This window comes from Rissa tridactyla, chromosome 1 (assembly GCF_028500815.1).
Source record: "Rissa tridactyla isolate bRisTri1 chromosome 1, bRisTri1.patW.cur.20221130, whole genome shotgun sequence".
In the NCBI taxonomy this organism is placed as follows: Eukaryota; Metazoa; Chordata; class Aves; order Charadriiformes; family Laridae; genus Rissa; species Rissa tridactyla.
The window spans coordinates 164832531-164856495 of NC_071466.1; the positions used below are offsets into that span (position 1 = coordinate 164832531).

A 23965-nucleotide genomic window follows, 5' to 3' on the forward strand; every position below is an offset into this window, starting at 1 on the left:
TTTTGGTAGTGCAAGTAAGATGAATCACTCACTCTCAAGAAAATACAAGTTGGTAGCCTACTACCAGTTGGAGTGCACTTTTCCCCACAGTTATTTACCAACTGGGTTTAGTCTGTTTATGTGCCCCTGAAGAAACAAGCTTCCAACAATATTTTGTTTTGCAAAGGAGAACAATCCTCACCTTCCAGCTATTTGCTATGGCTAATACTGGGAGCAATCATGTATTTTGCTACCATGTTAAAAGATGCAACAATGCAACACCCTCTAACCACTCTTGGATCTACTGCAGGAATGATATCTAAGGCCTACGTTTCACTCTGGGAAAGACCTCTCTTAGAAAACACTCAAGATACAACTGACCAAAGCTCAAACCAAGATACTCCAATAAAAAGGATCTATGGGAACCTATGAAAGAACTGGCACCAGCATGCTCAAAGACATCAGCTCCATGCTCTGTTTCTGACTACTCTGGTGACACTTTTAGGTGAAAACCAACAGAGCAAGACAACACACGGTATTTTCCGCCCTCCTCCCCCCCCCCCCCCCCCCACTTTGTTTTAAAAGATGGAAAAGTCAGAACAAGTCCACTCTATTTGAGCAAAAGGGTCTACAACTTCATCCCTTAGGACTTTTATATTGCCTTGAATGAAACTAAACTGAAAACATTTGTCAACCAGAATACATAGTTTGGAACACCACATAGGATCATTTACATTTACATAGCCAACTCCAAAGTAAATGCACTTCAGGAATGCTCTCCTATGTACTTCAATACATCTTTCACTGTGTGGAATCATGACTCATCCTCAAGGACTGGACCACAGCTGCAAAATTATTTGGGGACCCTGGCTGGTCCCTCTGTAAAAGCCTGACACATCAATAGACGCATTAAGAGAAGTATGGTAATGAACAAGTATATGCACATACGCTTTTTTATTTAAATAAATAAAATCTATAAACAGATGACAAAAGCATTTCATTTGCGAAACACCTTGTAGTTTTCTCTTCCTGAAAACAAACTGGATAGAGCCACCTGGAGAGACTCCTTCCTTTAAATAAATCTTAAGACAATGCTCATACTTTTCCAGGAAACAGAACCCTGACTCCTCAGATTGGAGACTTCCTGGAAGACTTGCCTGCATTATGGTTTCTCATTTAGCCATGTTTTGTACCATGTGTTTTGTTGCCACATTCTACTGAACCCACTCAAAATTAAAGTCTAGTTTTTCACTTGAAAGTTTTGTTCAAGTAGAAGATCACCAGAGTCCTAAGAAAACAGGCATACAAATGAGGAGGTGTGGGTGATGTCTGGCATCATGCTCTTTTCCCATCTGCCTCTCAAGATCTTTATTTTTTTTTTTCAATTAGTATGTATATTATATACAGGAGGCTTTAACCCCACCATTAGGGTCTTTCAGAAAAGCATCCTAGTTATATTTGGGTTTCTACTTCTGTTTTTGCATGCTGGCTACAGAACACACGCAAAAAAAACCCCTCCACTGCAACACATGTCTCCACAATCCTGCTCTGTTAACTGAAAGGCATCTTTGTATTGCGGCCCCAGTTAACGCAGCTTGCTGTCCACAAGTAAATTACTGAAACACTTACTAGAAGGGAACTTTCAAATTGTTGATACTTCCCATTCTCTCTCTCCCCTTACAGGAAGTCAACTTTACTGCTGTTTAAATCTTATATTCTAATATTTTAAGTGCCATACTATAAGAGAGTTCTGCTGAACTTCCACGTTTTTAGCATTTTTAAAGACTACTTATATTACATGAATAACACTTCTATGAATGCGACACCATGCCAATCTGTTCATTTTGGGCTTCTTATGGATAAATCCTCCCCCCCTTTCTGAATCATTCCCTTTGATGTTTCATCAGTTTGAAGCTCCTGCCCTCAAAATTGGGATACCTAGTGCAAGCTTCTTTCTCCCTTTTTGTATGACTTGCTGTTAAGGTGAAAAATGGGACAAAAAAATAAAAGCAGGAAAGAAAACATACATAGAAATACAGAAGGAATTTATCAAACTAAAGGCAGGAGAACATGTACTGTAACTGGCAGATGCTAGAAAGCAGCTTCCCTAGACAAGCAGTTTAGGGCTCTGCAATCAGCAACATTCATGTGTTACAGAGACTGCACGCACACCCTGGTAGTCCCGCGTTTTGCATCCTCTTCTCATGAAAGCAACATTTCCATCCTCCTCACAGGCTCAGGCTCAGCCTCTCTACAGAATCTCAGACTAATTTTTAAATCTGACTTTAGTAAAGCTTACTTTGCATAGTCTGAACAAGGTCTCAGGAAGCCTCTCAAGCATTACATCATACAAAAACTTTCATCACTGATGACAGTCATTCTTCTATAATAATACTAACAAAGGCTTGAGAACTGCTAACATACATTAACAATGCTAGGAAACAAGATTCTTAAGACTTCCTCACTATTAAAAAGGAATCATTTTCATTACATAATGGAATAAAAACAGCACAAGATGCTGTAAAATACCTTTAGGAACACAGATTCAGTAAAGGTTAATCTGAGGCACAAATTCATACCCTCCATAATCTCATGCAATTACATAATATTTATCTAATCCAGAAGATACATATGCTAACTCAAAAATGGGGAGAACATGTTTTTCTCCTTCAATTTATTATATTTTTTTTAATCTTGGATTTTATCCTGACAAGTAAAAACTTTTCGTTAGGAAAACTTAAATTGCTAGTGCCCTAAGAAAACACTTTCTGTTTTCATGTCTCCTACAGAATAACGCTTACTTTGAATATCTCACAAGGAGCTTAACTTGAGTAACAAAACCAGTAGAATAGCAGCCAAAAAAAAAAAGCATTTCATTAATAAGAGGAGTAATAAAAGATAGGAGGTGCTTCAATCCATTACACCATTGATACAGGAAGTGTGCTATGTGTTTTAAGGTAACTAATGTACTATAAATACAGGACTATTATAATTGCTATTGTAAGAATTTTAATAACAGCAGCATTGTAAAGTGCTTAGATCTAAACGCTATGTCCTCAGCAAAACCACCAAGAATAATTCCATGGGCAAACTTGTTAATAAAAATAAATTCAGACAGATGAGGCCTTCAAAGTCTACCTAGATCCACAGGGGGGCAAAAAAATTATTTTATTAAATTTTTACTGGAAGCCTTTAAAGAAAACTTTTCAGCTGGCACACACTCCTCCACGTGCAGGAACTCAAGAGAATGATACACCAGCTGCCAACTAGAGACTACAATACAATTATATAAAACTCCATTATGGCAGTACACATCCATAATTCCATCCCCAGCAGAAGGGGCAAAGTTCCACCTCCAAAAAGGTTTCATTAACAGCCACAATTTACACACATTTACAGTTATTTTCCAACACGTATAACAAAAACATCCCAAACCTTCCCCATTTATTCAAAGAGAAGGTAAGATTCTGGCATAGCTTTTGCTACTCCAGCATCACACCTACACTCTCATTACACATATATCCAGTTCTCTCAATGCATCTTTGTGACTCTCAAGTATTTATAGCCTGTAGCTGTAGAGCCTTCTAAGCATATCCATCTAGAGATTACAGACTACCTTCACTAGGCTAAGCGGTTTCACTCTGCTCCAACACACATGTTTCTTCCCCAATAGCCCAGTAATCAAAATTTGCCTTCAACCTGGTAGGAACAAAGGAAGCATATTCCAAGCTTGTGCGGCTGATAAAGGAACAGCCTCACTGATGAAATCGCTGCACATAAGTCACAAATAGAGAGAAGCAGTAGGTCCTCTTATCCCCATCTTAAGACTTATTTGTGAAACATCTGAAGTTATTTCAACTTACCTTCTCCATGTGAACTTATTTTTAAGTACATCTACAATGCAGATTTTGTTCCTTCTTTAGTCATTCGAAATGGCTTTATAGAACAACTTTGTTAACATAGGAGTTCCTCAAAATATGGAGCTACTGCATTCTGATCCTACTGTGAGCAAGATTATTAAATGGTAGTCAACAGCATGGAAGCATATTTTGACGTTTCCTGCATGTATATAAGACTGCCTCCAACCACTGGTGATGAACAGGGTTTATCAGTCTTCCCACATCAAGATTACTGTGTGAAATGATCTTCTGTGACATACTGTGCTAGGTTTTTTAAATACATACAAATCTTTAAAACTTTTTTGTCCCAATTATCAAAGACTGGACAAATACAGGACAGCTGCCCAGATCTTCCCACGTATCTCTGATGCCAGCATAGTAGTGCATCTCTACAGACAGCTCAAAAAAAGTGAGCTAAAAACCAAAATACTGTGGGGATATGCTTAATTCTTAATGATAAGCCTATAAAGAAGCAAACGAAACCAGCATCACTTAATTCTGTAGGAGGTAAGTGAGGTCTTTCTGCTTCGTTAAATTTTCTTTAGATTTGGGTTGACTACTGCGACCCATCTGTGCAGAGAAGTCTCAGGCAGCAGTCAAATGCAATATATTTTCAGTGATCTGTCAAAGACCTCTCACTTCTAGCATGCTTATCAGGAAAGAAAGTGTAGTTACAGGCAGGTGACAAACAGTAAGACGGCATTTTGCATAGTAAAAAAAATGTACACGAACAAATGTTTTTTTATAGAGCGTCCAGACTTCTGATTAAAGTAGACTTATTTGATGAATGCTGTGCAAATAACAGAGATACACATACACCTCTGTAGTAATTTCTAGTCACAATCCATACAAAAAGCAAAAATTACCATTTTTGTCCTTCCTCACTGTATCTTCTTAAAGTAGCAGATCACGCCCACAACCAAAAAAACCCCACCAAGCTAGAACCTGAGTATGAGCAATTCAGTGGCATAATTTGTAAGTAAACAATACCAAGGATCTGAATTAAGCCTGAAATATAGGAAAAAAAGATTTCCAGGTACTGAGTATCATTTCCATTGTCAAGGTCAAGTTTCTAACCCTTATTTCTGCAGGTACACAGTTATTACTTGCACACCTAAGAAATGGCTGGGAATAGACTGATCTCATTTCAGTTTTGGGGGAACATTACCCTGTCTGCTGCCTTTAAGAGAAGGCAAATCAATTATGCCACAAGTAAGTGAACTGAAGGATCAAACCTAAAACTGCATTTAGCAAAGTAACAGATCTAACTTGTTTCTCCTACTTTTGATGCCTTTTTAAAATAAAAGGGAAACCAGTTTTAGTTTTCAAGCTTAGGTGTGATACGGCAGTAAACCAAGACAGCCAGCACTTCAAAAGGTCATCAGTTTGTCCAAGCAATAATAGTTACTGCTCACTTCTTTCACAAGGTTGTGGTTACCCTGAACTGCAAACAGATTTTCTTCATACCTCTCTATAAAGCTGTTTCAGATCCTGTTCCATTAAAAGTTACTTTGGCATACTACAAAAACAGAATGATCTAAGGCATGGTAAAATCTGGTATTGCCTTATTCACCACCACACTTCTAGAGAAAACTGCATTCAGATTTGGCTCTCACCAATACATTATAATTTATTCTATCAAAGAAGCCTTACTACACTATACAATTATTTTTCACTGAGTGCCAGAACCTGTTGAAGTAGATAAACCAAAGCAGATAGAGTATTCTGATTTTAACTTCAATTTTTACATACTTTCCAAGATACTTTGTTACTGAAAATTAAAATTTTACATTCTTCAAAAAAAAAAAAAAGATCACAACATGATGTCTTAAAAACACTCACGTGCAATTGTTACACATGCTCAGGTGTCTAATAATAAGACATATAAGCAACACATCTGGCAAATCAGTGCTAATACCGGTCTTGACCAAAAAAAAAAAGAATTTTGTCCTGCCCAATGAAAAGATTTGAATTCATCAACAGATCCCTCAAATGAATTAAAGCTTGGCCAAGTGGATTGTAACAAGTTTCCATCATCTCACAGAGACACTATGCCTTCTTTATCATAATGTCTGTACAGCTTTTTAGAAAGTCAGTATGTATGAGCTTAAATCCAAACAACTAAGGAAATGTTTCTCACAGAATGGGTGAAGAACAGATGAGCATGGCAGAAGGAACACAGTGAGCTTTGTCAGCTGACAGAGGGGAATGCTCTGGTGATTATTGTGCTAGATAAGATCTACATTCACTTCTTATTTCATATATTTCCTTAAGTGGCCACAGAAAATTTTACTAAGCCTGAGTCACAGTGTCTTCCTATCTTAAAGGGGAGACGTGAACAGATATATTCAGAGTATTCAACTGCTATAATAAAAGGCACTATATAAATAAAAATGACAACAAAGTAATCAGAATTTTGCATGTGGATATTATTTGACTGCTGATTTCTTCCCCTAACCTCAAAATATTTTATTGAATTATTTTTTCAAAAAATATTTTGAGAACACCAAACTAAAAATACCCTTTTTTGCGGCTCAATTCTTCCTTACTCACTACATGAAGACAACTAAAATACCAACTTCAGTTTAGCTCTGCACTTCGAGCAAAGTGTACTGTTAAATTTATACTCCTGAACATGAAGAAAGAAGTCTGACAAGAACAAAATTTTGTTCTATGCTGGTATTAAAGTTGATGTGCTATGAAAATATGTATTTCTAGAAAAATAACTAACGATCAAAGTTCAGCAGAATTTTATGTATCTGATTTTACTGTTTTGTCATTTGTTCTTAGTCTCAATCAACAGCACAGATGCACTTAAACAGCTTTTTAAAATCCATCAACCAATTGCTTTTAACAGACACTGCCGTCTATGCAAATCAGTCAGATTCCATTTTATGTCAAAGATTAAAACAACTTTGGATTCACATATAGGGTCAGTTCTCTATACACTAGCTTAAGAGATCCTGCCTCCTTCACAGTCCTTAAGAGCAGCCATTCAAGCAGCAAGCCAGATCAGGGAACTGATATGGTTGAGAAACAATTCTGCAAGAGAGAAAAGCCATTTCTGAACCGACAGTTCCATTCACTGTATCGTCACACAAACATCTGTACCAGCAAAACGGACACAGCAGGAACTGCTTAAGTGGCATGGCTACTGAAGTGCACTTGAAATCAGAAGTTCATATTTAAAAGGCTCTTCATCTTTACACAACAGTCAAACAACCGTTCCCACCATCAAAATGAAAGTAATACTGAACCCTCAGCTCTTCATTTCTTTTCTCCAAGCTGCAGATCAGCTCATCCTAACCCAATTCACTAGCCCTCCAAAGAGTTTGGCAACTCATTTTATGCCTCTAATTGCAAATTCACCTGTGTTCTTATCTCCAATGTCTCCATATAGTCAAACATTATGTCTGCTTCCATAATACAGCAAAATCCGAGCAACCTTTTCAAGGACAGCTTGTGATCTACTCTTCACCTCCTCAGACAGCAGGTTCAGCAAAGGCATCACAACCAAAATTGAAGGCAGTGAAAAGTCAATTACTAATTGCAAGAGGAAACCAAAAAAGACTGAGCATTGTTGCCAGGTTCTACCTGTCCAAGCTCCCACTTTCATTGCAAGAATTAATCCAGTACACAAATACTTCAGAACTACGCAGCAGTAAAAAATAAAAAAAGAATCTAGTACATTATTTTCAATTAACTTTTATAAATTGTTCATACTAAGTACTAGCCCCTGCCTTTACAGTCTTAAATGCATTATCTCTTCAAATTATGACAAGTTGCTAAGATTCATACTTAGGTTATATTTAATATTACCTGTAATACAGGTCTTTCTTTTCTATTCAATGTAGTCCATACAATTAAGTCTTTTTATTCTGTTTTACAATGCCTGGTGCAAAAAGCCTGTAACTAAGACTCCTGGGAACTCCTCAAGGCAAATGAAGTAAATTAACACAAAATCTCTATCAGTTATGTGCAAGTATTATTACAATGCAGGTTACGCACTGTATACAATAATTAAATCCATTGACTAGGATAAAATCATTGTTGAGGATAATACCACCTAGTTACATTATATGCAATAACATTAAAATCAGGTAAAAATATAACCTTGATCTACTGAAACTAACAAATGAAAGAATTACCATCCAATTGCAGAAAAGCTGTACTCAAATTTATGTCTTCCAAACTTCCTACAGATAATTTCTGTTCCTTTAAGATAACACAAGAAATTTAGCTACGCACTATACCACTTTCAAGTTTCAGTAGCCAAGGTTATCATTCTTCCTATCTATTTAGCACTTCATCCCCCTAAAGTGACACAGATTTAAGAACAATTTGGGTGGAAGGTCTGCAAATACTCCTGCTATGGAAGACTCGAAACAAAAACACAGTCAAGGCCCTATGATGCTTACTGATAAAATGTGAGGGGAAAATAAGGTTTCTCCCTAACATAAGAAAGAAGTAGTTGAACTTCCCTCAGGAAAAAAAAATATTTCCAAGCATTTTTAAGATTCTCACACTAAAAAACCCAACAACTTTTCTTTCCCTGACATCTCTCCTTGTCTCGTACAACCTATATCCTGTAAACATCACTTTGCTCATTCCTCCACCCTCTGGGTTCCACAGCATCTGCCTCACACTGGAGGCAAAAGCTGAGGCAGATCCACAATTCAAGTGCTGTCTCCTAAAAGAGACTAACAGGGAGAGACTAAGACTACAGCCATAGTTACAGGGAGACAGAAGAAACAGTTCAGATTAATACAAAATAACTTCATACGTTTAAGCGATTCAACAAAAAGATGACTTCATCTTTTTGTGACTATTTTAATGACTATTTTAAGGAGTTCCTCCCTCTCCTGCTTTCCCATCCACAGGACTCTTGTTCCCACCCCAGCACTGCAGTTTTTCTTTGGATTTTTCAGATTGGACTAGTTTCTTGAACCATCTCATTGTGCATTCCCACTGTAGTTTTACTGGCGGAACCAAGAGACATATGACAGAGAGGAGGCAGCGTACTGCAGTGTTGGAGCAAACAGTTAAGAGCTCCTTAAGTTCGTACTTTTTGAAATTCCTGTATCACCAAGCCTTAGCCTCAAGCACTTAAACTGGTCAACTCTCCACAGCTTCCCCACAGAGTCAATAAAAGCCTTCCAGAAGACCTCTTTCCATGTCAATGTTATGAGGTGATTGAACTCCTAATACACCTCAGTTAAATGTCTGAAATTATAAACTCAGGCCACTATAACCAAACAAGATACTGTACCCTGCTACTTCGAATTTCAAATGCTTAACTCCATGCTCCTAAGTTCTGCTGCTCCAGCAAAAGGCACAGTGAATAACAGCAGTAGTCAGATCACACCAGACACAAAATTAACTCTAATGAGCGTAAGCAGTTCACAGAAGTGAACAAGCTACAACTGCAGATCCTCTCACAACTGGGGTCTAATGCTTTCTCCTCCCTCAGCAGATTTCAGTATCACCACAGTGACAGTGTAAGGCAGCGTCTGTGGTTGTTGATGGAGACACACTTGGAAAGTTGATAGATGCAGCTTCCACTGGTTTCCATCTTGTATCCTACAACATATATCCTCAAGAGAGTCAACAGTTGAAAGCAGAGAGGAGGGATAAGTTCAGCACCGGAGAAGAAACAACACCTCTATAAATACAGATTAGTGGATGGTAACAAAGATGCTGCACTCTGAACATAATTTTTGGAAATGCTAGTTAAGATTCCAAAGTAAGACAGAGGAAGCTTTCGATGGTCCGCTACTCTGAGAATCAGCCCCATCTTTCTGTTAAACTTGAGTTCCTGCAGTCATTCATCCTGTACACTGGAGAGAAGAGAAAAAACAAAACCAGAAGACTCCACTGTTTCTTTCTCCATCCTGCCTCCCCTCAAGAGGAGGCTAAATAAAGAGGGACAATTAACATAAACCATACATGATGGGCTATATATAATCATTCCATAATGCTAATGTATTCATAGAGTTCTATAACAAAAACATAAAGATGAGATGCTGTTTCTTCCCTTGCTCTAACACATCCAAACATCCAATGAAAAACGGACAAGTTTGCCACCTTGTTTCAGCTGGAAAGATGACAACAAAACCAAGTCATTGACTTTTACCTTGAGAATTGCTCCTGATTTAATTCTTTATATCTTGTTAACCAACTGGGCAAAAAGTTCTTATTCCTTAGCTCATTTCAGAAGGGCAATGTGCACATGAAGCTAATCGTGAAAAATTTCATGAATAAACACAGATGAACAAAGTCTTTATAAAGACAACAGTAGTGTGGATAAGCAAGGAAGTTTATTTCCTAATTCCTCCTCCTGTCCACATTTAGGAGCTTCCTGACCCTGTTTCTTGACCTAAGAGATGTGCTTTCCCTGGTGAGCTTCATCCAGATTCACTCAAGTCATATTTTTGCACCAACTTCAACAGGTTTTCAATTAGGCTGCAGAGTATACACACATTTAACCTCTTTTCCTCCCTTTGCCACTTTCAGCAGCTTTATTATAATACACACCCATTTGGTTTTCTACAAATTCCACCTTTCAAACATACAGCAAACTATACTTCTGCATGGCAAAAAGACACAGAAACAAATAAAATTAACACATGACAAATTTATATATCCTAATTGCAGGACACTACCATCATTCAAAAATACACATACTCAACTGAGCAATTCTCAAGGAAAAAAAAAGACAGCTTTGTCTCTGATAACTGGAATATGAGGAGATACCAAATGCAGAAAAGTATCCCAGAGGAAAAAGGAAAAAGACCAGAAGGCAAGAATCACCACCTTGCTCCCCAAACTGCAGTAAGTATGCTGCAGACTGAAGTCAGAAGTGCAGAGATGCAGAATACCTCCACTAGTGGACCTCCCTGGGTCATCACCAAAGCAAATCCCCTGCCACAGCTGGCAACTAACAATTCTATGTCAGAAAACTTCTCTTTAGACACTCTCACAGTAATTGGAAGACTAAGGCAAGCAGAGGAAGGATGTTTCTCCATTACAATGCAGTGATTTGGAGGAAAGGGGGATAAGGATAGCACAGTTCAGGGTTTTTTTTCTTGCAAAATAAATAGCATCACTTTGGAGCAACTCTCAATTATGCTCCTGCTACTTCCGCTCTCCAGCAGTACAGAAGAGAATCTGCCACTCACTCAGCGATGCCCTGTGATACAAAGACAATCTGCTACCACCTGCTGTAAAAATGTTGCCCAACTCATTTAATTCACTGCCTGCTAAGTGTCTATCATACTTTTCATGACCCATCTAAAAGACCATTTTTATATAGCTACATGCACAAGGTATGGTCAGGATCAAGAATATCAGAAAACCTGATGAGCACAACATTTCATGCAAATATGGTGGAGAAAAGGAAAAGGGAAACCTCCCCACTTCCACATGCATGAAGAGAAATGGGGAAAACATACAGTGGCAAACCAAAGTGTACATCATACGACAGAACACTGTTGATGTCACTGCTTTTTTCCTTTGAAGGCAAGATGAGAAACAAAAGGAAAGGACACAATAATATAGAATCATAGAATCATTTAGGTTGGAAAAAACCTTTAAGATCGAGTCCAACCAATAACCTAACACTGCAAGTCCACCACTAAACCATGTCCCTAAGTGCCACAACTACACTTCTAAATACTTCCAGGGATGGTGACCCGACCACCTCCCTGGGCAGCCTGTTCCTATGTTTGACAACCCTTTCAGTGAAAAAATTTTTCCTAACATCTAATCTAAGCCTCCCCTGGTGCAACTTGAGGCCATTTCCTCTTGTCCTATCACTTGCTACCTGGGAAAAGAGACCAGCCCCAATCTGCCTACAACCTCCTTCCAGGTAGTTGTAGAGAGCAGTAAGGTCTCCCCTCAGCCTCCTTTTCTCCAGACTAAACAACCCCAGGTCCCTCAGTTGCTCCTCACAGACCTTTGTCGCTCCTCTTTGCATGCACTCCAGCACCCCAATGTCTGTCTTGTAGTGGGGGACCCAAAACTGAACACTGCATTCGAGATGTGGCCTCACCAGTGCTGAGTACAGGGGGGCGACCACTTCCCTAGTCCTGCTGGCCACACTATTTCTAATACAGGCCAGGATGCTACTGGCCTTCTTGGCCACCTGGGCACAATGCTGGCTCATATTCAGCCAGCTGTCAAACAACACCCCCAGGTCCTTTACCACTGCTCAGCTTTCCAGCCACTCTTCCCCAAGCCTGTAGCGCTACATGGGGTTGTTGTGACCCAAGTGCAGGACCCAGCACTCGGCCTTGTTGAACCTCATACAGTTGCCTCAGCCCATCAGTCCAGCCTGTCCACATCCCCCTGTAGAGTCACTCTACCCTCAAGCAGATCAATACTCCCACCCAACTTGGGTGTTTGCAAACTTACTGAGGGTGCACTTGATCCCCTTGTCCACGTCATTGATAAACATATTAAAGAGAACCAGCCCCAATACTGAGCCCTGGGGAACACCACTTATGACCAGACACCAACTGGATTTAACTCTATTCACCACCACTCTTTGGGCCCGGCCCTCCAGCCATTTTACCCAGTGAAGAGTATGCCTGTCCCAGCCATGAGAAGCCAGTTTCTCCAGGAAAATGCTGTGGGAAACAGTGTCAAAGGCTTCACTAAAGTCTAGGTAGACAACATTCACAGCCTTTCCCTCATCCACTGAGCGGGTCACGTTGTCATAGGAGATCAGGTTTGTCAAGCAGGACCTGCCTTTCATAAACCCATGCTGACTGGGCCTGATCACCTGGCTGTCCTGTACATGTCAAATGATGGCACTCAAGATGATCTGCTCCATAACCTTACCTGGCACAGAGGTCAGACTGACTGGCCTGTTATTCCCTGGACCCTCCCTTCCAGCCCTTCTTGTAGATGGGCATCCCATTTGGTAACCTCCAGTCAATGGGGACCTCCCGGTTATCCAGGAATGCTGATAAATAATGGAAAGTGGCTTGGTGAGCACTTTCACCAGCTCCCTCAGTACGCTTGGGTGGATCCCATCCAGCCCAACAGACATATGTGCATCTAAGTGGTGTAACAGGTCACTAACCATTTCCCCTTGGATTATGGGGGCTTCATTCTGCTCCCCGTCTTCCAGGTCAGTGGGCTGGGTACCCTCAGAACAACTGGTCTTACTATTAAAGACTGAGGCAAAGAAGGCATTAAGTACCTCGGCCTTTTCCTCGTCCTTTGTCACTATGTTTCCCCCCCGCATCCAATAAGGGATGGAGATTCTCCTTAACCCTCCTTTTGTTGTTAATGTATTTCAGAAACATTTTTTATTGTCTTTTATGACAGCAACCAGATTAAGTTCTAGTTAGGCTTTGGCCCTTCTAATTTTCTCCCTGCATAAGCTCACGACATCCTTGTAGTCCTCCCAAGTTGCCTGCCCTTCTTCCAAAGGTCATAAACTCTCCTTTTTTTCCCTGAGTTCCAGCCAAAGCTCCCTGTTCAGCCAGGCTGGACTCCTTCCCTCCCAGCTTGCCTTTCGGCACATGTAGACGACCTGCTCCTTTTGCCTATTTCCTTCTTGAAGAATGCCCATTGTTCCTGGACTCCTTTGCCCTTCAGGACTGCCTCCAAAGGGACTCTGTCAACCAGGCTCCTAAACATGCCAAAGTCTGTCCTGCAGAAGTTCAAGGTCGGACTTCAGCTGACCCCTCTCCTTACCTCTCCGAGAACTGAAAACTCTATCCTTTCATGATCACTGTGCCCAAGACAGCCTCCAAACATCACCCACAAGTCCTTCTCTGTTCACGAACAGGTCCAGCGAGCCACCTTCCCTAGTTGGCTCACTCACCAGCTGTGTCAGGAAGTTATCTTCCACACTCTCCACGAACCTCCTGGACCGTTCCAGAAGATAATATAATGCTGATCATGCAGCATTCACTACATTTATCAGATAACCATTTATGTTAATTTAAAAAAAAAAAAAAAAAAAAAAGAAGTGTTCCCACTATCCCAGAACTTCTACTCCTAGGAAACACCATCAGACATATCAAATCCCAAGGAAATTCAAGTGTACCAGGCATCTGATCAAATGTAACAGCAAACTACAGATATTGAATTGGAAGCTGATTAACAACATTTCATTATGGTGTACAACGGTTTATTCCTTTAAGTTCTGGCAGGTGTGACAGCACATATTTTTCTGTCAGCTAATAAGTTTTAGGTATGTTTTTCATAGTCATTAGCAATGTTGTACATGGACACAAGCCATCTATAGTCAGCTCTGCTAATACAAGTCTTCATCTCAGTTAAAAGCTACTACCAAGACAGAGTTTGCAGCACGTATTTTTACACGAAAAGTGATATGAACAATACTTCCAACAAACTGTGTTAAAGCTTCTAGCATAGTAGCTCCCCATACAATTTCTAGCTAAGTACTGAGCTCTTATCAGAACTCATCAGAAGCTTGTTTATGACTTGCAATTTACTAGCAATTAGATGACTGAGTTCATACTAGTAAAATACTCCAAAATAAATCATCATATTCCGGCACAGAATACACAATGATTCCATATGCAGTTATTGGTATGAACATAGACATGCCGCATGCTCCTGAAGAAGTGTGGGGGGGAAGGTAATTTTCCTAGCGTTTTTGTATTTGTTGCATCACAACGGAGGCAAGAAATAATGGGCTTCTCAAATGGAGAACAGATCAAATCTCAAAGGGCCTCAAGCCAGGGCTTTCAGACAAAGAACCTGGTAACCCTTTTTCCACTCCTCCAATATTATCACCAGTTATAAACATTGTGGTAAACAGAAGAAACACAAAGAGCACTCGGAAAAGCACATGCATATTCACTGTCACCAGGTCAAGCCAACAAGAGGATGCTTGTACTTTCTTCTACCAGTTCTTAACTCTGTTCTTGAGGCATCACTAGACAACACTCAGGAAAAAAAACAGGAGTTCTACTGCAACATGAATGCTTTGTTGTATACAGGTCAAAACGGGATGTTTGACTGCTTGTGCTGTTGTTCATAAATGCAGCACAAACAAGTTCAAGAGTTGGTAAAATGTAATTTTCACATTTTTTTATCTTTAAAGGCAAACATGCAACATATCACAGACTCCAGAACATCCTGAACTGATCTTATCCTCCAACAGGGCTAAACAGAATCCACTTTTGATTACACATCAGCCTCAACTTTTGAGTCTTTGGGTTTGTTTTTTTTCTCCCCTCTCCTTTTTTAAAATTAAAGGAAACCCACATACATGCATAGAGAAGAAAAACATGCTTTTCCAAGTGTCCCAAAACAAACCAATACTTAGCTTAGTGATAAGCAGTGGAAAAGCTCAACTGAAGAAATCAAGGAGTGGTGTAGCTAGACACCAGTGTGACACAGATGTACTAGCAGTGCTGTACACTGCTGTATGACAGAATTTTCCATTTTTCCAGTTACTCAAGAACTGTAAGGGAGAGGACCCAGGTCAGAAGAATAAATAGTACCACTTTTTTTTTTTTTTTTAAATAAGAGGAGAGTTTGATAGAAACAGAGTTGCACATTAGGGTGCCATTACCAGAATACAGTAGCCTCTCCTGTATGATTTTAAGAGAAGTATAAACCTCTGCTTACATTATGTTTGTGTTCTCTATCACTAGTACAAAACAGTTTTCTAAAAAAAGTTTAAAATCTACATAAATCTACATAGCATATCAACACTATTAGAAGTGGTTAAGGCTACCTTTATTTTGGAAGTCCAAAAATTAAACTAAACCAGAAATTAAATTTTTTTTTGAGAGAGATCTCAGCAAAAACACACCTTTTGTTATCGGACTACAGATTAATCACTTGAATGGAAAGAGTTGGTTGGTCTCAATCCAGTCCCTACCAACAAATAGCACATTAGTTGGCTCTTCAGAAACTGTTGTACATAATCTTTCCTGTCTCAGAGGCCAATTGCAGGATTAAGTAACACAAATTCTCAAACAGACAGCTAAAGTACACATTGAAGCCTGAGAAGCCAGCACTGCCAAAAATATTTCTGAATCTTTGAAAGTAATAAGAACTCAGGTTCCAAAAACATTAGTCTAATACCCTTTGTAAGTACAGAATATAATTGAACAGTATATGAAAAAAACCAATATATTTAATTAAAAAGCTACCCCACCCAAACGGAGATCTGGCATACCCTGTGTCAAAAGGCAAGATATGCATAAGCCAGCTATAAAATCTTAAATATACCCTTATCTCAAATTAAAAGGGAAACCAAGCAAGCAGCATGAAATTATTCAAGTTTATTACATATTATGCCCTCATTCCAGATAGCAACCTGCCAAGCTGGTAGAATAGCAACAGGGATTGTGCGGTACAGTTCCTATGAAGGGACCCTTCTAAGAGCAGCATTATTGCCATTTTGCTGTGCTTCATGGGTGGTTTAGTTAAACATGACCTAAAAAGGAAGGGAGAAAGGGGGTATGCAATGATTTCTTTTTAACATTGTACTAAGAGCCCAAAAGGATGACTTTGCACACATTTCCACAACAGGAAGGGGGAGGACCCCAAACACTACACATTTCACTCTTTTTTCCTACAGACTTTACACATGCATCAAATCACAGACAGAACCATATTAAGAACGTTTTTACTTATACTGATCTAAGCCTTTAAATTTAATCCAAGTATCCTTCAAAATGTAGTAAAAAAGAGGTTAATATCTCCCCAGTTCTTCAGTTGAAGGTTAAGGAAACTTCTGATAATAAAGAGGTCTCCTTTACAACTAACACACAAGTTTTCTGTTTCATTTGAATAACCCTCAGATCTTATTTATGCATTATAGAAACAGATTTACTCCTTTAATAAAAATTCACCTCAAGCCTTTTTTATGAAGCATTAGCAACTGAAAAAAGGACCCAAAAACCCCCATAATTCCTGACCTCGTGTTAAAGACACTCACAATCAAGCTGCTCCTAGTACTTTCATATAGGGAACCATGCTTAACCTGCCCCAGGCTCCAAAGGCATATTAAGTATACATTTCAGCAAAAATGCAGGTTTCATCAATCTCAAAGCCTCTGAAGTCTGATTTAGAAATCAAAGCCCAAAATTGTGTCAAAACACATACTATCCTACTGGAAAGGACGTTAGCAGATTTAAGTCTAAGGAGTCTGAAGAACACCAAACTTGAAAGAAGGTCCAAAAACCTCCCCTATATGTTTAAGTCTATTAATACAAAGCCTCAGAAGCTATCAGTTTGTCTGAGGTCACTCCCTCAGTATGCACAGCAGCAAGTAATATTTTTATATAAAAGGTGTTGTCATGCTCCCACTCAGAAAACACAGTAGTTTGCTTGCTAATTTAACCAGAAAACACAAAAATATCTATTTTATGTACCAGCAATTTACAGAAATGAGGAAACACTATTCTCCTCTCCTCATAACATTAACAAAGTTTAAGATATGGATGACTAAACTAATAAATATCTCTTTCTTTTTTTTATAGTAATTCTTCCTGCAGCACACTAACACAGCTTTATATGCCAACTGAACCTAATGCAGAGACAACAGACGAAAAAATACAGTTTCAAACTACTCAAGTTGGAGGGAACTAATATGGAACCCTATTCAGATTTAACAAAAAAAGAAAAAGACCAAAACATTTCAGCCAAATAAAAACTTGCAAGTAACAATACTAAGAAGTATTTACCACATACACTTAACCAAACTGACTTAGTTATGCTATGCAGTACCCATCTATGAAACTTCAAAAACCAAAGTTACCTAACAAAAAAGCAGTCTAGAAAAATCGGTAAAAAAACCCCCCACAGCTCTTGAATTGAGTTCAGACAATATGCTATAAACCTAAGCCAGAGGTTGCTGCATCTCCATCAACCAGTCATTCTACCATTCTACAGACACTGGGTAAAGGAGCCAACTGCTACCTGCAGACTTACTGATCCAAGAAGCATGCTAAAAATCAAGCACTCCAAAGAATTACCCATGGATGAATCAACAGATGGCAACAAGTGACAGACATGAAATAGCTCCTAAAATGCTAACCTAAACACAGAAAGCTCTATGACTGATCCTCAATCCCCTCACAGGTACCTCTCTTTCTTTTTGTTTTCAAAGGAGGATCATAAAAAAACATGGAATGGTACAGGCAACAATGCTGCAATTTAATCAAACTGCCTGCCCTTTTAGTGAAGGGGGGAATGTTATGGATAAGACAGTACACACAGGAAATAAAGGATTCTGATGGTGCCAGACCTACCCACAGAGCCAATCACTTGTTGATTCACGTACAAACGTGCTCCTATTTTCAACTTAGTAACAGAGCCCTAGTATCATTAGACAGCTTTCATACATAGGTTAAAACACTTAGGTTACATAACTTTCTCTTATTCCTTCCTTGAAGGTAAGGAAACATAACTTCCAACTGCAGCCCTAAACACAACTTCCAGCAAAGTAAGCAGCACTAACAAAAGACAACTTGATCCTCACAGCAGCCCAAACACGCTATATCCTGATTATCTCTGCAAATTAACAACGGTAGGTTTAACCCTCCAGAAAGGGAAAAGCACCGCGAACCTCAAGCAATCACAACACAGCCTGTCCACAGCCTGCAATTTGTGCACGGGGTGCACCCACCTTCTCCGACATTTTTAATCCTTTGACCCTTCAGTGGAAGCGCCAATCCCCACAAAAAACTCCCCAGTTCTCGCAAACCGACCGTTCTTTTGGGGCGGGAAAACAGGTGGGCACCTCACCGCGGAGCACGAGGGCCTCTTTAAATACAAAGATTTTTTTTCTTTGAAGAAAAAACAAAAGGGGGGGGGGTGGAAACGTGCTAAGAAGAGAACTTCCCAAGAGCCCTTTCACAAACCCTCCCCTCCCCATACCCAACACTCGTCCTCCAGCTCACGGATAAGACACCCCCCACCCCGCTCCTCCCCACACAACCTCCCGCAACACAGAGGGGTCCTCGGCCTCCTCCGGGATGAGCGGGGGGGGGAGGGGCGCTGGCGGGCCCCACGGTGAGCCCTCCCCTCCCCAGGCCTCCCCCACACCCCCCGGCCCGGACCGTGCGCGGGTACCCCTTACCTGCGGACCCTCCCTCCCCACCCTCCCCCCCGCCGCCTGCCCGCCGACCGCGGGAGGTGCGGGCGGAGGGCGGGGGGCGGCTCAGCAGCGCGGGCGGCGGGTGGAGGCTGCGGGCCGGCTACCGTGCCGGGGGAATGGGGGGGACTCGGGAGCGTCCGGCTCCATCCTTCCCTCAGACACACACACACACACAGAGACACACACACAGGAAATAACACGGGGTCAGCTGACCCCCACCAGCCAATGGCGGCGGGCGGGGGGGGGGAAGGTTGGGGGGGGGGGAGCCGCGCGCGCCAGCAGCAACGGCGCGAGGCGGCGGGTCCCGGCCGGGCGAGGGAGCGGGGCGGGAGGCGCGTGCGCGCGCCCGTCGAGGGAGCCACCTCCCCCCTCCCAACCACGCGCCCGCTTAAAGGGGCCGCGCGCCGCCGCCGCCTGAGGGAGAGCGGCCGGTTCGGGGTCCGCCCAGTCCCGGCGTGCGGCTTGGCCGCACGCCGGGACTGGGCGGACCCCGAACCGGCCCCGAAGCTCAGGAAAACAACATGGAGGCTCGGCAAGTCCAGTGGTGCTTGGGCGACTGGAAAAGAGTAGTGCCAGCCCTCCCGAGCACCTCGTAAAGCCTTTAACTGTGGAGTTAAGTGTGTCTAATCGTACTTCGGCGTTGGAGAAGTAGTCGTTGTTTGTTTTTTTTTTTTAAAGAATATTCACTAATTTTGGGGGGGGGTTTAATTTTCGTGACGGCGCCTGTCAGACCACGGTCTCCTTCGCCGAGGCCTGCAGGCCAGCAAAGGAAGCTCTGTGCGACGCGGCGGCTTCCTCCATCTGCCGCTCGGAGCATCTCACGTGAGAAGGCAGGAGGGCTGGCGGCCTGGGAAGCTCCAAGCGCTGGGCAAAGAAAGCTCGAGCATCCTTTAAAACTTGCTTTGCCGGGAACTTTGCTGAGGAGATACAACAGTTCCAACAGCCGCCCCGTTTCCCAAGCTTTGTTTCCCAGATCCTCAGCACGCTTTATGCCGAGGGAAGGCCCGTGCCTACAGATAATCCCAAAAAGCAACAAACTGCGCTCAGAAGGACTGCGCTGTAAGCACAGCCAGTTGACAGCTTCACTGATGGCTCCCCCACAGGTGACTTGCTCTTTATGAAAAATAAATACAAACCACCACATCTTGTACTACGCATTATCTGTCAAAAAAAATTCAGAGACTGGCTGAAATTCCATCTAGATAAGACTGCAAGGATAGCAATAGTCTGGGGGAAACAACCAGAGCAGACAACAATTACATGTGCTCCTACCATTTGTCTTTCAAGTTAACAATTCGCGGGTGTTTCGGACTCGCCAGCTGCCAGCCAGGCAATCGTGCAGCAGGAGCACCCAGGAAGGACTCGCCTGCTCCTCCGCTCCTCCTCGGACTCGATAGGCGACGGCTCCTTTCAGAGGCAAGCCTTCTGCTGTGATCTACACCTTATCTCCTTCAGATGAGATTACTGCCATGTGCTCCACATCGGCTACCTGTGAATTGCAGCTAGAACATGCAGGCGTTGTCTTACTGCGTGCTCTGCCGGTACCATACGCCCTGCTCCCCTCGGCACTTGTTGCCCACTTGCATGCGGCGTTTAAGGCACGGTGCTTCACTTATGGGAGGTGGAGGTCATTGCTGCTTTCACCTGAAGAAGAGGCTCCGACAGCATATTCACCATGACAAACAGTGAGGTTGCTGTAGTCGCAAACAGCCTTAATCTTGTTGACTGCCACGGCATGCTAAGAGCTTGGTTAGAGCAGCATTCCCTCTGGGGATCCAGGACTGTGATAAAAGCTGTAATGGGGTGGGGGAACTCGATAAGGTTTTTATAATTTGATTTTCCATTATCTGTTTTTCTGATTTTGAAGTGAAACGTCAATTGAGGTCAATCCTTTATGTAGATTTATAAGGTAGGAGTCCTTAGAGCGCTCTACCTTAAGTTAAACTTACCTTAAGGTAAAACCCCTTTGTATATACAAATATATGAGAACATAGATTATCTATATAAACTTGGTATTTTTTACTTAATGTCCAAAATGAAGTTGCAGCATAGATAGAAAAATGCACTGTAGAACTACAAGGACAGCTAACATTCAGGAGACAAACATTTCTCAAAGGACCAAAAATAAGTGAATTTGCATACTTAAATACCTGGATCTCTAGTCTGCTGCACAGCAGCATTTCCCATTTCCACTAATGACTACTTATAGGTGTTACAGGGGAAGTTCAAGAGGAGGTGCTTTTTAAAATATTTAAAAGCTAAAAGCTATATGGCTGATTTTAAAGGATGAAATGAAATTTTAAAAAAACACATGCTAGAAATACTGGCAAATACCACACTATCATCAGCTGCTGCACTACAGTAGGCATCTGTTAATATACAGGGTCATTAAAAGTGCAGAATGAAAACAAAGTTACCAAAACTATATTAGTTAAATACCACATGAGCAGAGACGCCATATCCTTTGCAGCTTTTGAAGTGATGTATCAAGCTTCAACGTACAACCCCACTGAGCTTAATGGAGAATTTAATTCTCTCAGAAACTAATTTTTGGCTGTCTGCAGACTCTGGATGAAAAACCACTGTCATTAGTACACCTTGTTCACATCACTGAGTTTTTCTTTGCCACTGAACATTTCCCTTTCTTTCCAGAAGAAAGAAATTCAACCTTCTGACAACCATTCCATGACAACTACTTGACCACCATCAGTTACACAAAAAAACATTTGTTATAAATAATACATTGTTAGGATTAATGAAGAAAGTAAGCCCATCGTGCTACTGAGGCTCTGATCCTGCAAACACATGATCAGGGCAGGAATCTAACACCCACGCAAGCAGTTCTAGTTCAGGGTAAAGTCATCAGTAGTATCTATACACTCTTAAAGCAACTTATATACAAATCACCCTTTGATTCTGAAAAGAAGAAAACACCCAGGGATTTAAGGGCAAAAATGGTTACTTACCGAAATAAGCCCTTAAAGGATCAATTTCAAAATCAATGCAACAAACTAAACAGGTTTGCATGTAAATCTCCAGCAAATACATTCCATCATCATGGAGTAAGTGCTATAAATTGAGCAGATGCACCACACCACAATCGTAAGAAAAACTGAAGTCTCTGCTTTTAGTGCAAGAAAGTCAGCTCAGACGTAATTGTACAGAGCCACTGCAGTACTACCACAACAGAAACCTTCCAAATCCTACCGGTTTCCTCTCAGACATCCTCTCCCCACCTCCTAATCAAAGTGTTTCCAAGGATAGAGGCACAAACAAAGCAGGGACAGGCAGGACAAAGGCCTCAAGACTTGGAACCCCCCCTCTACAATGGACTGGAGATTCTGGGCAAAATAAAGCCCCCTGGCTAGCCTTCGGAGTTAGTGCCATTGGTCCTACTAGTGCTGCTGTCACAGCACACATGCAAGCAATGCTGACTCTTCTACTGCATGCGAACGCCGCAATGGCAAAAGCAAACATGTTTTCCCCCCCATTACGCCTTAATGTAAGGCTTACCTTGAACATCTCTTTCCCCTCTCCAACGGATCATGGAGAAAAAAGGTCCTTCTGACCCCGAGAGGACTGACAAATGGAGATGGAGGGTCTCCTTCTGTCTTTGAGGTCACCGCTTCTGATCGCGCCGTAATTCAGTGATTACTCAGTTCGTGTAGCTCTCCAGAATCATACATTATCAGCTTGGGGGTAGGGGGAGAAACGGAAGGATGACACCATTCCTGACCTCAACCACCTATCATCTCCACACATCTCTGAGCTCCCTCTGCCTAGAAGGGGGGAGAACAGCAAGTGATGCAGCTTCGGGGATCAAGAACAAATTTGCAGGTAACGTACGCTGGAAAGATTCCGAGCGCCCCAGTGTTTGTGAGAGGAAAGATGATTTCTGAATGCAGCTGGTGGGGTCCTCTGAGAGATTTTGTCTTCTTTACAAAAGGTTTCATTGCTGATGAAAAGCACTGAACTAGCAGCACCAGGAGGCTGAAGCCTCCGCAGAGTGAGGCACGCAGATTTCTCACAGGCACAGCACCTGTCCCCTCCAAGTATTACCCTTATCCTAATCCTTTCCCCTGTTACACAATTTCATGTCATGCACAGGCTCGCCACTGCACTTTTACAGCTTTCATCTTGAGGCACTTAGATGCTATGGGAATGGGCATTAGAGACTAGCTTGAAGATAGGTAATACAAAAGATGACAGCAAGATCGGGCACCTACAGGTCACACAACCGGGGACTGAAACTTATATTCACGGTGGGACAGCTACATCTTTAAGCAAGTGTAAAGCAAGGACAGCTAGCCTGTTTCTCTTTCTCCAAGAAAGACATCAGCATGGCTGCATTCATTAACATTTCCTACCCCTCTTCCTATCTAGCCCCAGGATTTCCCATACCTTCCTCCTATTTCTTTTACGCTTACTTCAGATAAAAAGTGTTACATCTGACCCTCACACAAGGGAGAAGCAGTATCAGACGTCTCACAAGGAACTGCAGCAAAGACAGGGAGGGCTCTCCTCTCATTAATTCACCGATATTGAACTTTTCCCCTTAAGACAGCCAACGGATCTGTGTGCTTGCTGGCAAGCGTTTTGGACGAGCACCGATTCCCAACATACTGACTGTCATGGGTGCATTGCTTAGAAGCGTCTCTCCTCCAGACACAAGAAACCTCTCCATAAGCCCTAGTGTTAAATCCTACAGCCCAAATCCTGCAACAGAGCAACAAGTGGACTGCAAGACTTTGGAGCATCTCAAAGGAAGGAAAATGACAAAGCAGCTGAAGGTAGGTAGCATGAATCATAGCACGTGAAAAATTAAATCACCTCTATGGGAGACAATTCTGCTCCATCTTTTAATAGTGCAACACTCCTGTCCTCTCATTTTCCCGTTACAAGGAGCTGATTCATGAAAATAAGATCTTTGTACCTTAAGACCTGCTCAGCTGCTTCTGCTTATTCGTTTTGCCTCCTGCCAAAAAGC

General features: G+C 41.6%; 1 protein-coding gene across 3 annotated transcripts in view; it reads right to left on the bottom strand.

Annotated features, from left to right (window-relative positions):
* TCF20 (transcription factor 20) overlaps positions 1-23965 on the bottom strand; it is a 130130-nt gene that overhangs the window by 44614 nt on the left and 61551 nt on the right. The window contains exon 1 of one of the 3 annotated variants that reach the window (XM_054191062.1): positions 18961-19167. The exons of the other annotated variants lie outside the window; for them this stretch is intronic. The gene's annotated coding sequence lies outside the window, so the exon portion shown is untranslated. Of the gene's footprint in view, positions 1-18960; positions 19168-23965 lie in introns of those variants that run through there. 3 annotated transcript variants of the gene reach the window in all.